At 39.9% G+C, this 15,819-nt stretch overlaps 1 protein-coding gene across 8 annotated transcripts in view; it reads right to left on the bottom strand.

Moving 5' to 3' along the window:
• The window catches only part of LOC105734295 (neural cell adhesion molecule L1-like protein), a 204,659-nt gene extending 195,421 nt beyond the window's left edge, over nucleotides 1-9,238 (bottom strand). For 2 of the 8 annotated variants that reach the window (XM_064361918.1, XM_064361922.1), the window contains exon 1: nucleotides 9,010-9,237. The gene's annotated coding sequence lies outside the window, so the exon portion shown is untranslated. Of the gene's footprint in view, nucleotides 1-7,975; nucleotides 8,136-8,701; nucleotides 8,769-9,009 lie in introns of those variants that run through there. The other 6 variants (XM_064361920.1, XM_064361923.1, XM_064361927.1 and 3 more) reach the window with 5 other exon arrangements.
• Nucleotides 9,239-15,819: the final 6,581 nt, after the last annotated feature.

The following is a 15,819-nucleotide window of genomic DNA, read 5'->3' as shown; positions in this document are numbered from 1 at the left end:
CTGGCGGGTTTTAAGACCTCATTTAAAATGCCACCATTCCTGGAATAGTTATACGTTATCATGTAATACCTCAGTAGGATTCCTTTATGTCTACTTTTCTACATATTTACCTGGGATAATGGGACATAGAACAGGTAAGTTTGGATGCACAACAGGAAAGAGTGTTAGTGTGTAGTGAAGACCATAGCTGAAGCATCCTGCTATTCAAGGGGGCACTGCTGGGGCTGGAAATCAGACACTTCTGAGTTTGAGTTCTGACTCTGGCACTGCAAGACATACTGTGTGACACTGGACAAGAACCCTTCTGTGTCGGCATCACCCAGCTTACAATGGGTGTTATGATAATTGTACTTTCCTCAAATTACTGATACGGAGGTTGCAAAACACATAATAAACACTTGATAAATGGTAAGTCGTGGCTATTTAAGTTTCTGACTGGCACAGTTTCAGTCCTATCTCTAGCACAAAGTGGTGATCAATGCCTCACAGGACCTACACACACACACACGCACGCGCGTGTGCACAGGCGAACATGTATCATAGAATTCAGGATGCTTTGGAAAAGTCTATCTCCCTATCTTTGGCCAGGGAGATAGACATTCGACCCTCAAAATATAACTGGTAACGTTCTCAATTTTTCCCCTAGGTAGCTCTCAGTTTACACAGTGATTCTAGATTTCCTTTGAAAACATCACTATCCAATGTTGCTCTTTTCTTTTAAAAAGGAAATCTGGGCTGTGCCTGGTGGCTCATGCCTATAATTCCAGTACTTTGGGAGGGGGAAGCAGGAGAATCACTTAAGGCCAGGAATTTGAAATCAGCCTGGACAACATAGTGAAACCTCATCTTTACAAAAAAAAAAAAAAATTAAAATTAGCCAGTCATGATGGTGCCCGCCTTTAGTCCCAGCATTTTGAGAGGCTGAAGTTAGAGAATCACTTGAGCCCAGTAGTTCGAGGTTGCACTGAGCCATTGCACTCCAGCCTGGGCAACAAAGCCAGACCCTATCTCCAAAAACAAAACAAAACAAAACACACACACGCACACACACACAAAGAAAAGAAAAGAAAGAAAGAAAGAAAGAAAGAAACAAACAAAGAAACAAAGAAAGAAAAGAAAACCTGAATGCAATAGAGTGGGCTATGAACTGGGTTATATATTAAGATATCTAAGATTTAATTCTAATTTTCACCACTTTAGGCACTTTGAAATAGTGGTGAAGCCCACTATTTGATCTTGCATCAGTTTTTTCATCTATAAAATGGGCTAACAACTTGTTTCATTTTGTTCACTATGTTATTGTAAAAGTCAGATGAGATGACATGGAAAAATTTTCTAAAAAGAATAAAGCACTCAAATAATGCAAGATATTATGACTTTTTAAAAATAGAAATATTCAGAGGCAATCTTCCCAATGGCTGGAAATGCAGCATCCAGTATCAGAGTCTTGGAAAAGGTCAGTATTTATCTTCCCCCGAACCTTTTGCACATGAGGTGTGTTATCTCTTTTGAACATAACCAATACATAAGGCATCCCATAATAAGCTAATATTCTGTCACTTTACAGGTTTTAGCAAGGTTTTCAACACAATAAAAAACCGAATTTCCAATAACTCTAACAGCAACAGATCACCAAAATCCCCACATTATTTTTTTAACCACTTACATTCTATTACTCTGGGAAATACATCGCTTAGCCCCTGGAAACAAAAATTCCTCATATCAGATTCAACTAGTGCATCCTGGTCTATTCCTTCATCATACTTGTTCTGATACAACTATAGAAAAGAAGAAGGATGCTTCTTCCAGAGAGCCAGGCATCCAGGCTACATGACTTTCAGCTGCCAGACTGACATTTGAGGGTATCTCCACTTTCCCAGGCATCATAACTACAATTCCTCGCAGTAGAATCACCACTTACAGCAAAAGCTTTTGTTAGGGAGGAACTTCTGCTAAAAATGCAAACCCGTTACCATAGAAGCTGGAATACATCTTTTATATTATTCTGTCTGCTATGTCAGCTCTCATCTTAGAAAGCAGAGATAATGCAAGAGAATGGGCAAATTTGTTTTGAAGTTTAAAAGTCCCAGCTGAAACCCGCCAATGAATGTGAGCACATCCACCTTGGACAATGAAAGAAGGGAGAAGAAAGGAATGACAAAGAAAAAGGGGTGAAGATGGCCCTGAATACAAACTTGGTGATTCCCAATTTTATACTGCTTTTGGCAATTCAAGCTTTCCCTTTCCCCATCTTGAGGAATTCACGTTCCACAAATATAAAGCCCTCAAGACGTGCTAGGTATTCCTCATGCACTTCCCAGATTCAGATCCATTTTCTGCCTGCCTCCATCCTGCTCTGCTCTGGGACCCACCTACACAAACCACTCTAATCAGGCTCCCTTGCCCTTTTACTGTCTTGATGAAAAAGCAGCTGGAGATCTTGGGGCAGAAGCAGAACACTGTCTTGTGATTTGACAGTAGTTATGTTCCTCTACCAAAAACTACAGGTCCTACCTGACAGCCCTGCTCCAGAGCTACTGCTCCCACCTCCTTCCAAGAACTTCACCTTCCCATTGTCCCTTCAGGACAAGGAACAGTAACAGCTCCAGATGTGCTTCAGCAGCCCTTATGGGCTTTCCCTAATCCCATCCAAAGAGATATGGGCCCATCTTTAAGTTCCCTTAATGACCCCTTTGGAGTATGACCTATATAAAAGAAAGGAACAAAGTGATGGTGAGAGGAATATATATCAAACAAAATGAAAGTGAGGGGAAGCTTCATTTTACCCAGAGAAGACCTGTTTTGAGAACATCAAGGGGACAAACCACTTGGTTCTAGCCTGTGGTGTTCTGCCACCTGGTCATTCAGGTCCAATACTGTGAGAACATTGAGCCTTTTAAAACAAGTCAGAAGTATGAATTTTTATATGAAATCTCCAGTTTTTAAATACTAGCTGAAATTGATTCTTTAGGTCAAATGAAATATTTATACAAGCTGTGTTCAAAGTCCAAGGGACATTGGTTTGAATCCTATATAGATTATGGGGTCTTTTCTTAGAAATTAAAAAAAAAATGTTTTTCTTTACACTGCACAATTATATCCAGAAAAAGGACGAACATCTCATTTTTATAGCTTTTTCTTACATAATATTTTGATCCAAAAGCAATAACTCTCCCTACCTCATTTAAAGTCTGCAGGCAAAACAGAGAAATGTTCAAAACCCTGAAGTCACCGGAATCTTGTTATGAATCTTGTTATTTGGGCCTGTTCTAAATCTATGAATCTAGTCAAATCATTTAATTTCAGTGTAGCTCACTCCATTCATCTGCAAAATCAGGATAATTACTTCTTTCCTACCATTTTCACAGAAACGTTTGGTTGAAAAATGAAATTATACACAGCAAATGAAAAGCACATTTGAGATCTTCAGAGAATAAAGTGCTACTTAAACCAAGAAGATTAGTAAGAAAAACCTCAGAAGTTTGCCAAAGATTTTTCTTTCCAGCCACATTTCACAACACCAAGGTAACTGTGAACCAATGCCTTAGCCCAACACAATCTTATGGAAGACCTACTCAAATCTAAGGTGGTGGTTCTCAACCATCATGGTATATTACAGTGTGTTAATGTACCATGAATCTAGTTTTTGAAAACTAGAAATTTTCAAAAATCCAGATTCCTGGTCACCATCCATAGAGATCATAACTGAATTGATTTGGATTGGTAGTTCTAAAGAACTCTCCAGATGTTTCTAATTTCAGCCAAGCCTAAAAATAACTTATTTAGAAAATCTTTTAAATATGTGAAACAATCACTATTGGCATATATGCATATAATTAATGTAGGAATCAGCAGTTTTCCATTTGACACCACCATTGATCATGGCTCACACTTATTCAGATAAACATGGATACACGCACACACACACTGTCCCTCTATCTTTGTCTATTCACATACTGAGCATGATATAGAAGGATAATTATAACTACAATAGAAAGCCAAAATTTATTGAGCACTTAATAAATGCTACCAAGCTGTCCGCATAGATTGCCTTATACAATGTCCACAAGAACACACATGAGCTAGGTATGGCTATTCCCATTTTTAAAGAAGAAATTAGTCTCTTAGAGAGGTCAAAATGACTAAGCCAATGCCACACACCTGCAAACTGACAGACTTAGATTTTGAACGCTGGCAGCCTGACTTTTATAGTCAGTGCACATAACCACCACATCAGTTTGCTTCCCACCGTGCCAGACACTTTAAGAATTTATGAGATGCATAAAAGGAAATGTGTGACCTCAAGGAGTTTACAATCTGAGAAGGGAATTGTGATGCACAATAAAATTCATAGGTTATACAGGAAAATGGCACAATTGTAGTCCCTGGAGTTAGGAAGAGGTGAAATAGATGGGCAACAGAGCTCTTATTTCCACAACTATAGGGGAAATAAGATGCAGCCAAACATTAGAAGAGAGAATGTTATAAGACTACCAGGATAAGAAACGCTGGTCAAAGCACAAAGTGTATTTATATATTGGCCAAGTTCAATGCATTTATTATTCTTATCATCATCTGCCAGCATGATTTGAATCGGATATTTATAACCACCCTAAATTTACCAGATTGTCAGTTCAATTAGCAAACCATGAATTTTGAGAATTCATCTCACCTCAAACTCTAGTTGTGATTTTTATTGAAATTATGTGTATAAACATCACACATGCACACACACACAGACACACACACACACACACACACACACACACACCCCTAATAATTTGACTTCCAAAGAGATATACAAGTTGTATTCTTCTGCTAGGAATAAATTATGTGAACGTGAAGTCAACATTTCAGGGAAAAGTCTTAAAATTGAAAACAGAATATGTCCCTTTGTATTTTTATTATCTAAACACAATGAGAAGGTAAGCAGGATCATTTTTTATCCACAACACATAAAATCTCAATTAGTTATGGTCTATTTGTGCACTGACTTAAAACATTCGTTAACAAAACAGAATTTTCTAGTTTACTGGATAAATATACCAGAAATTGCAGAATAATGTCAGGTTGCCAAGCAACCACAGCTCTACTCTACTTTGTGATCAATCCAACTCATTCATCGAGCCTCCTAACCCAGTGATACAGAATTCCAACCAATTTGTTTCTTGGGAAAATTATAGTGACTTTCAGTAACACAATAACACTTTTATTCTCAGCAGATAAACTTAAATCCCTTTTGATCAAAGGGATGTGTTAATTCATTATTCTCTACGTGGTGCTAATGAGAAAGCTATAATTAACTAACTACACTATTGTGACACGCATAAAATAAACTGCAGTAATTAGTAATGTTTAAGGTGTTAAGCAGCCTCCAAAATTAGAAAATACAGAATCTTCCCTCGGATAAAGATGTACAGAAAAAAGAAAGCAGCGTATCTAATTAAATTGAAAATTGTTTCTAGCCTCCCCCAAGGAGAGGGAGGAAAGGCGTGTGATCACCAAAATATAAGAGATTTCAGTTTAATAGCAGAGAAAATGGCTCAATGCCAATAATACTTGTAGGTAGACATAAAATGCTGGCGAATAATGTAATCTTTTCTTTGAAAGAATGCTTAGCACAATATTTTTCCTGGAAGGAATAGAAAGAATATTATGCGTTCACTCATTAGCTGTGTTAACTTAGCATATTGTATGTAAATCACCATAATAATTGCATTCTCTTCAGACTGAATTAGTTAGAATGAAGCTGTAATCAAAATGTTCATAATTGAAAATATACTATTCTCAATCTTCGTTTGAAAAAATAACAAGGAACACTGATTGAATCAGATAATATAGTACATCACTGAAAACAACCTTATTACAGAGACAAGTTCATCCTCTTGATTATACCTTTGCATTTCAATTAGGTTCCCAAATTCAGGATTCAACACCTCCCAATCTGTCATGTTTTTCTACTCTTATCATTTGTCTCTGGATTAAGATAAGTATTGCAAGTGCATTGCTGCTAAATTTTTAGAGAAATTATGAAATGGTGAAAAGCTAATTTTATTGTTTCTGAAATACATTAGGTTCTACTGCACGGTTGGCTGTCATAAATCAAAGGGCAAAATAATTTCCAATAAATGAAACATTTAATGCCAAAGCTCCTGGGAAACAATATGTAAATGATCCCACGAATTTCAGACAAGCTGTCACACTAATTCCTCAAGGTACCTTTTAAAGATGACATATTCACAGTGAGGATGAGAGGGCTGTCTTGCAAAAGCCAAACACTACTACCTGAAGTGATACTCTCAGTATTTCCTGACAATCATTCCTTCAAATCTGACACCATTAATTCCCCTCTATTACTTAATTTTCCTTTATCAGTTTAAAATACAAGAATCTTAGATCATCTTGATCACCCTGAATTTTCCATAAAAGCGAATCAGGCTAAATTATTTAAACAAAGCAATTTTGGGGCAAATAACTTCCTATCTTCAAAGACTTCAGAAGCAACTATAAAATCCAACAAATGTTTTTCTGGGTGACCTCTGTTTTGTAAAGGTCACTATGTGATGGTGACATCTTCCTGGCTTCACTTGCCTCAAGTTCACCAAGAAACCTTTATATTTTAATGATAAAATGATTTTTAAAATTTATTTTAAACCAATTCATGTAATAAGATGAATTAACTTAAGTGTAATAAGTATAGTATGTGCAACATCAACTCCTCTTAGACCTACAGCTAGGCCCATAAAGTATACAGTTTGCTTATCAGCAGATAGGTTGAAGCACTATATAACCACGAGGAATCAATAAATACTTATACCTTTTTCTTTAAAGAAAATAATCCATAAATCTAGATGCAACAAATAACAATCTGGAAAACACATATTCGTCATCATAGTCCTGTGCTTCTGCAGTAAAGTGGGTACAAACATGCCCTGAAAGAGATTTTAATGAGCTGCCATAGCCAGTACTCACACCCACCCAGTAATAACTATTTATCTCCATATTTGCTTACAGTATTCAGGAGCTTGCAAGGAATGATTATACACTACACTCTGCCATTACTAGAGGTAAATCCCCTGCAGCACTTAAGGCCATAAAATCATCTGCAGGTGAAAGAGAAAACACAGATTTACAAACAAAACTGTGGGATAAACTTTTTATTTTCTTGTCATCAAAAAACCAACTTCATCAGTAGTTGATCAGTTTCTCTCTTCCAATCTGCTGCAAGCCAGAGCTTTGTAGGAATTGGACTGGGCAGTAAAAATATTCATATTCTACTTAAGATTATTCTCCAAAATTAGAAAAACGCATAATTTTGACTTCAATAAAAATGCAGAGAAATGAGAATCCACCATATGTAATTAAACTGAGGATTAACAGTAATGCCATCAACAACAATAACTAACTTTTGAGTGCTTATTATGCATCAGACACGGTGTTAAATTACTTGTATTATCTCATTCCAGTCTTGCAACAACCCAATATAGAGGGTATTGATAATCTCCCTATTATTGAGAAAGGTAAACTGAGGCACGACGGAGTAGTTAAATGGCTAGTCCAAAGTGACACATCACAGTGATGGTGGAGCTGGAATTCGAAGCCACGTGGGCGCCCCGGGAATCTCCGCCTAGAGCAAGCCCAGGTGGCTCACCAGTTGCCCATCTCCACGCGCACGCGCAAATCTCCCCACCCACGGCGCGTTCCAGCAGGAGCGTGCCATCGCGCACGCGCGTGGCTAGGCGTCCGCTTGCTGGCTCTGGGGCGGCTCCGCGCCTTCCACGAGCGGTACTGGAACCCCGCCGCCCTTCAATGAGGGGCTGAGCCTGGGGCTCCCTCCTCTCCCGGCCGCCCTGCCGTGCCGACGCACCTGCCCTCTGCAACTGGCCTCCCACGCCTTCCCCTGCCCGCCTTCCGGCCGGACAGCCCGAACGCCCACGCTGTGCTCGACCCTTTGCGCCGTATGGGGCGGGGTTACCTGGGCCCGCGCAGCGGCTGCTCCTCCGGCCCGTGGTTTTTCGCAGGAATTCCCCAGACCTGCCCTGGCTGAGAAAGTGCTGCTCGCAGCGAGCCAGGAGAGTGGGAACGGAGGGGCCGGCTTTCCCCAGCCTCCTGTCTCCAATCCCTGCTCTCCAAATTAATCACTCTCTCCCTGCTGCGTCCCCACGCACACTCACACTCGAAAAAAAAAAAAAAAAAAAAGCGAGAGAAACAGAGAGGCACAAAGAGGAAGAAGGGACCATCCGTGACTGGCATCTCTAGCTTCCCCGGCTCCGCTACCAGGAGCCATGGCAACCAGGCACCCGGCCTGCCCTCGCGCCCCCTCGGCGGTCTGGGGAGGTGGAGTTCTAGACCCTCTCTGGTTTTCGTGCCCCCCACCGCAGCCCCCGCAGTCCATTGATTCCCCGCTTCCAGGCTGGCGGCATTTTCTGAAGCCCCCTGGGATCTAGACGCCACTCCTGAGAGTAGGAGCCAGACAGGGGCAGTCGGTTGGGTTGGGAGGGGATCTGAGCCCCACAGCCTAGGAAGTGTCCAGGGGCGCGAGGGGCGTGGTGGGAGAGAGAAGCTGGGACTGACCCCCAAACTAGCTAGACCTCGGACCCCTACCCGAGAGAGGACGGGAATCTACAGGGGGATCTGGAATCCTCTTTAGAGAGTAGCGAGGGACGGCGTGGGAGAGGCTGGAAAAAGGGGGTGAACCTACCGGCGACCAGCGGGAGTGGGAGCCGGTGGATTCGGGGACCAAGTGTACTCCATCCGACTGACCCCGAGCTGTCTGAATCCAGCCTCAGCCACCCGGGGGTGGGGCTTGGAAAGGGGGTGTCTCTTCCCGGGTGAAGACTGAGGGACCTCGGACCACCCCCACTTCAGACAAGGAACCCTGACTGCGCACCTTTTCTTTTCCATAACGAGTTGACCCCCTTCTCCTGGGAGCAAACCCTTAGCCCTTTCTCCATTGGAGACCCCACAGGGCTGGCAGGAAAGATACAAATTGACCCCCACCCGACACACCTGCGTCTCCTCCAGCACGCGATCTGTCTGGTACCTGCCCTCCGGAAACTTCTCCCCCAAGCTGGCTGGGAGCTGGGACAGGGACGGGCAGGGTCCAGCAGCTCTGGGCGGATCCAAGGGAGTTTCTTGCCGGCCGCTTCCCGCTGGTCCTCGCCTGTCCCCTCCCGCTGCTGGCGCTGGCCGCGGGAAGGCTGGACCTGTTCTGGCTTGCACCGGGCTCCACACCCTCCTGCCAGAGGCTGGCTTCCTCCTCTCCTCCCTTCCTCGGTTCTGCGCCGCCACCCCTCACCCACGCCGCTTATTTTCCCTCCCTTTGCACACTCCCATGGGACAGGGAGAGTTACAGGCTTAAGACTTTATCTCATTGTGGAAAACAAGGGACCAAGCCAAAAACTTTGCTCGTGCTTTTCAACATCTCTGGTCAAAAGAGGTAGGATCTCTCTGCTCGTTTATCTGCAAAAGAGACATTTGAAAGAAACGCCTCCCCGCTCCCGATGGTTTCACTCAGTTCATATGCCATACACAGGTCGCCAATCTGGTTTTCTCCCATTGCTGCATGTTAGAGGGGTGTGGTGCCATGTACGTGTTAAAAATGGTCTTCTTGCTTTCCTTCATTCAAGGGCGTGGTGGAGCTTGCTATTGAATTTACAAAATATACTATAATCATCTGCTGTCAAATTGTGCACACGTAAAACTGGAGACCTTCTACTATTTTTTTCAATTTTTGCCCTAATACATAGAGTCCATAATTTTACCATATTGTTTCATAACGTTTTTCCTACTCATTCTTTATTAATTCACTATTGGAGAAGAAAGCCTTCTGTGCTCATATTCAGTGCAAAAAGCCAGTTCTGACTGTTTATCAATTCCACAAACAAACAAACAAACTATATATAGATCTCTATATATATGGATTCCAAAATTCATGTGGAAAAAATATAATTTTAGCACTATATTTGATTTATATGCCACTTTAATTTTTTCCATTATGGTGGTATTTTCCAAATTTTACACAATACCACTTTTTAAAATCCTGTTGAATGCAAGTCCTCTTTGTTGGTAAGAGAATTGACTTCTAATTTTTACTCCACTAAGGCTGTGAGATTGACCTTACAGCCTCATTTTGTTCTCTTCTAGCGCATTGAACAATGAGGATATTTAGCTCCCCTCAGAGCTACCCTCAGAGTTGGATGCCATCACTGAGAGCAGCAAAGGCAAAGGCAACTTGTGATTCTGCCTCAGAAGCAATCGAATAAAATATTTTGAAAATGAATAAATGGACTTTTAAATTTTAATCATTGCTAACCTTGGGGCCTTAATTCTCTCAGTTCGTGTGTGGGCACAGTTCTTACTGACTGCCTTGGCAAATTGTGAATGCAAGTGAGGGCAGGATTTGTCCTAAGTTTAAATTGTACTGCTGGAGTGATTTTCTTTTGCTCGAGGCATCATTATTCACATGGCATGTTTTCTAACGTAGAAACAAAGATAGAATATTAAATAAAATTCCAACAGGGGGAAATACAGCAGTGCCTGTAGAAAAACATTTCCAAGGTCAAGGAGCCACAAGAGAAAAACAACAAAGCCAAGTTGGTCTCAGGAGTTTACCAACTTCTGGGTAAACAGCAGCTCAGCAAAGGACTCAGAACTCCATTTTGGCCAGACCAACAGATTACTCTTAAATATATAGCTCCTTCCTTCTTGGTGATTTGTCTGCTTGACAATAGGATTGTTATTTAAAAAACAAATATTTATTGAGCACCTACTATTTATCAGTCACTCACTGGTCTGGGTGCTAGGGTTCAGTAGGAAACTCAATAGACATGGCTAGTTGCTTTTTTTAAAAAAAATCAAATACCTCAAAAATATATTAGACAATACTAAGCCACAATACCCCAAACAAGAAGATGGTCAGTTCTTAAATTTATGAGTTTTTATTGAAAGAGAGATAACATACTTCTAAGTGCATATAAATGAAGAAATAATAGCCACACATAGATTACTAGGGACAGTAATGATGTCAGCATGTATGCAGTACATGTTACCCCAGGCAACCAACTTTTAAGAAAGAAAAGAGGGAGATAGGGAAAATGTAGGGAAGGAAGAAAGGAAGGAAGGAAAGAAAGAAAGAAAGAAGGCAGGCAAATGATAAACCAAGAAAGAAAATAGTATTTTTAAGGCAACGAAAAAGGAAGACAGGTGACCTAAATTTCTACATCCAATACTTCATAGCTGTCATCTCCAAGGATGAGTTCATGTTTTTGATACATTATCAAAAGCAGGCAACACATCTAGGCTTGCCTGGTCCAAGGAATTTACAACTCTGCCTGAGCTTCCAGGAAGGCTGGAACCAGAAGGAAGCCCCCAGCCAGAGTGGATGCTTGCTAGAGATGCCTTCTGCTGCTGCTTTGGAACCCTCCCCTGGCTCTCAATCTACTGTCTGACACTTTGTTCAGACCCATTTCCCATTCAACATATAATCCTAATCTATCAGGCATCCCACAGTCGCACATAGGTGCTACAGAAAGAAGAGATACTTATGAGTCACATGGAAATTTGATTGCCTTAGCTTTGAAAGGTGTGAATTTTCTCTCTGATAATTGAGGAAGGCCATTTCAAATGAAAATTCTAATATCAAGCCACAAAAAAAGGGGAGAAAATGGTACTATCATGAATAGAAGCAGAAGGTGAGAGAGATAGACCAGTCGTCTGGAAAAAGATAAAAGGTATTAAAAGCTAGGGCATTTATCAGCTTCTCCTGCTGATTTACTGCCTACCTCCAGCCTGAACCATCCTTTGGTAGCATTCCCAGAGCTAGGGCCATTGGAGTACTATTGCCTTTTGGCAAATCCAAGTAGCTAGTGATATGGCATCATTCCTAGAAAAATTGTTTAGCAGAGGAGCTGGAGTTTTGAAAATGGCATTTCAGTCTAGCAGTTCCAAATAGTTACAGATCGACAGGGGCTTTCCGGCCAACTGCTATCAAAAAAAAAAAAAAAAGAAAGAAAAGAAAAGAAAAAAGAAAAAAAAGCAGGAAGCAAGATGTTCCACTGAGGAATTGATCCTTCAAAGGCAACCTTGGAAGTACAAAGTAGCCACCTTCAGCTTAGATATTAATAAAGCTAAAAAAGACCATATTAACTCTGCAGAGTTTTCCTGACAGAGTCAATACTCCTTTAACTTGTTCTTTAATACAAGAACAAAATGATATGTATTAAATATCAAAGGGCAATAATTCTGGAACAAATAAAAAGATAAAATCTTGTAAGCATGTCATAGATCATTAATATGTGTGATTCAGCCCTAGGAGGTCATGAAATCAAATACTGGATTTTTTTTTTTTTTTTTTTTTTTTTTTTGAGACGGAGTTTCGCTCTTGTTACCCAGGCTGGAGTGCAATGGCGCGATCTCGGCTCACCGCAACCTCCGCCTCCTGGGTTCAGGCAATTCTCCTGCCTCAGCCTCCTGAGTAGCTGGGATTACAGGCGCGCGCGCTACCATGCCCAGCTAATTTTTTGTATTTTTACTAGAGACGGGGTTTCACCATGTTGACCAGGATGGTCTCGATCTCTTGACCTCGTGATCCACCCGCCTCGGCCTCCCAAATTGCTGGGATTACAGGCGTGAGCCACTGCGCACGGCCCAAATACTGGATTTTTAAAAAGGGCTAAGAAACTTTATGGCCATTAATAACATTATAATTATGTAGCCAGGATAATGTTAAGTGTTTTCAAAGCTCATGCTTTAAGGCATCCATTGATTACTTGGGCAGGTCAGAAGGATTCCTCACCATCCAATGAGCAATGCCTGCAATGACTAGTTTGCTCTCCTTTTGATGGTTTGCTCCAAAGTCCTGTGCAGCCAAGTCTTATCTCAAAGGCCTGTGAACTGGGTTATGGTTCCTATTTGTTGCAGAAAGTCCTTATATGTTTGAAGGATGAGAATTTCATCTAAAACTCTCTATTTCCAACATGGTACAAAATCTTTTCAATCTGAAAGGGACCTCAGATAATATACTCTTCAATAGCTCCCTTTTATATCTGAGAAGACTAAATTTTCTCATCACCCTTTTGACTTAGTTTGGTTCTAGGACTAGGTTCTCACCAAAAGGACATGAGAAAAAATGCCACTGGCAACTTTTAGCTCATCTACTTAAAGATAATCTAGATTCACTTTTCCTTTTCCTTTTGACTAACCCTCAGTGGTAAAAGGCTCATGTTGAGGATGACAAAGAAATCCCACTCTGGCCTGAATTCCTGTGTGACTCTGAGGATCAGAACCTACTTACTATCATAAAAAACTGAACTTCTCTTTTCAATTTGAGCCAATCTCCTTTGGAGACTTTTATCATAACTGCTTAAACTTTGCCCTGACAAATGCAACTGTAGTCTCTGTCATAGAATAATTTTAGAAGAATAGTCAAGAAAAATAAGAATGGAAGCTACCATGAATACCTGTTGTTTTTGCTTACCCAGCATTTATCTCCATTCATTTTGCCCAATTGGACCTAGGGAATAATATTTCCTATGTTTATGTGACTGAATTGAGGCTATTTCCAATACTTTCTAGCTACCCCTGGTCCATGTTACAAAGGCATGACCAGCTAATATTTTCTACTCCTAAGTCTATGGTGACTAAAGCTATGAAGGGCATCAGATCCAACAGAAGCCAATGAGAAACCTACCTTGGATTTATGCATGAGCTACCGGGAAAAAACTGAGGGTTGCTCAGCAGATTTGACATAAAGCAGGAAAAATTGGCTTCTTTTTATCACCACTTAGAAAGAGCCTTCTTGAGAATAAAGTCACCACAGAGAAAAGAGAAGAGAGATAGATACTTGGCAATTATATTTGAAGACCTAGATCTTCAAATAAACTGAAAGGTTATTTTTTATTAAAAGCTGAAACTGGAATACAAATTGACCTTGTAGCTAGGTGAGACAAAAAAAGTTCCATGTAAAATAGTTTCAATGGTTTCCTGTTTCTTAAAATCAAAATCATTCTTATTCATGATACAATTCTAAGTAAAATTATTCTCTTGTGATGGTTGTTTAGTAAGAGGTGTATACATGGCAAAAAATCTTACTTTCATAAACTAACCTAACTGATTGGTAGTAACTTACTGAAACTCAGTGTCCAAAGGATCCTGACCCTGCATTTGAGCTGATCAGGAAAGATTAAAGTGATCTATTAACAACTTCTATCACTGATATTATACAAGAGGTAGTTCTCACATGTTAGGTATTTACTATTCTTGCTTTAAACCAGTCTTAAGCTTTAGCATACCTTTAGACACGTGTTGGGACTTTATTCTTTTGAACTGTAATATAACAGCACATCCTTTTAAGGCATATTTTGATCAGTTTTTTAAAAAAGTCATGCCCTAATTAGCCCTTTCCATGCATTGTTTAGGAACCATATGCATGCTTTCAATTAAATTTATTTTCTGTAAAATAAACAAATTAATTAGTAGACATGTACTTATATCACAGATTGCTAATATGTGATGTACTCTGTTAACACAAACATAACTCAATTTTTTATAAGAATTGCATTGGATTTATTTTCTTTGAGGAGTTAAATGAGACCTATCAATTTATTTTTTTCATGTTGTTTTTCAGAATATCATAAATAGACAAACCTTCTTAGGCATTCAAAGCACTATGCCACAGTACAGTAAGCCCACAGCAAGGGTTCCAAATCTTCTGTTTATATTGACATGAAAAATTTGCCTTATCTTATAGGGATTAGTTACTCTCTCTTATGCCATATCCTTTGTGTTTCCCACTTAGATAGTTTTGTGCCAGCTCATACTATAACATTTAAGGGCGCATAACCAGGCAAGAGCTTTATATGTAACACTTGTATTGCCCATATATCAAGGAGAATTTTCTCCAAACAGAAAACACTCATTGGTTTAAATTCCTTTTTCTATGTCTGAGTGTATTCACAATCATAAAAATATAAAACATGTTTTCAAAAATTATTACTTGCATATAGAAACCATCTTAAAAGTTTCTTAAAATGCTTATACACCATTGCTGGGAATGTAAATTATTTCAGCCACTGTGTAAAGCAGTTTGAAGATTTCTCAAAGATCTTAAAACAGAGCTACCATTCGACTCAGCCATCTCATTACTAGGTATATACCCAAAGGAAAATAAATAGTTCTACCAAAAAGACACATTCTCTCATATGTTCATCACAGCACTATTCACAATATCAAAAACATGGACTCTACCTAGGTGCCCATCAACAGTGGGTTGGATAAGAAAATGCATTACAGGTACACCATGGAATACCATGCAGCCATAAAATAAATAACAAAATCATGTCCTTGTTAGCAACAGGGATGCAGCTGAAGATCATTATCCTAAGCAAATCAAGGCAGGAACAGAAAACTAAATACCACGTTCTCACAAGTTGGAGTGAAACACTGAGTACACATAAAGATTAGGACGGCGACACTAGACAATGGAGACTACTAGACAAGTGAGGGATGCAGGGGAGTAAAGATTGCAAAAGTAACTACTAGGTACTATGCTCAATGATCCTGGGTTACAGGATCATTTACACCCCAAACTGCAGCACCATGTAATATATCCATGTAACAAACGTGTGCATGTACCCACTGAATGTAAGATAAAAGTTGAAATTGGTTTTAGAAATTCCTAAATTTAAGTAGATTTGAAAGTCCTAAATATGAATAAAGGAGGAAATTTGATGATGATAGTCTCAAATATTTCCAGGTATTTAAAATATTCTGATACATTTATCCAAAGACAAGGTAGAGAAGCTAACAAGCATAATGAAT

The sequence above is a fragment of the Aotus nancymaae genome, unplaced genomic scaffold (genome assembly GCF_030222135.1).
Source record: "Aotus nancymaae isolate 86718 unplaced genomic scaffold, 86718_ANA_hifiasm-v0.15.2.pri h1tg000046l, whole genome shotgun sequence".
Lineage (NCBI taxonomy): Eukaryota > Metazoa > Chordata > Mammalia > Primates > Aotidae > Aotus > Aotus nancymaae.
This window is presented reverse-complemented; position numbering and strand designations above follow the sequence as displayed.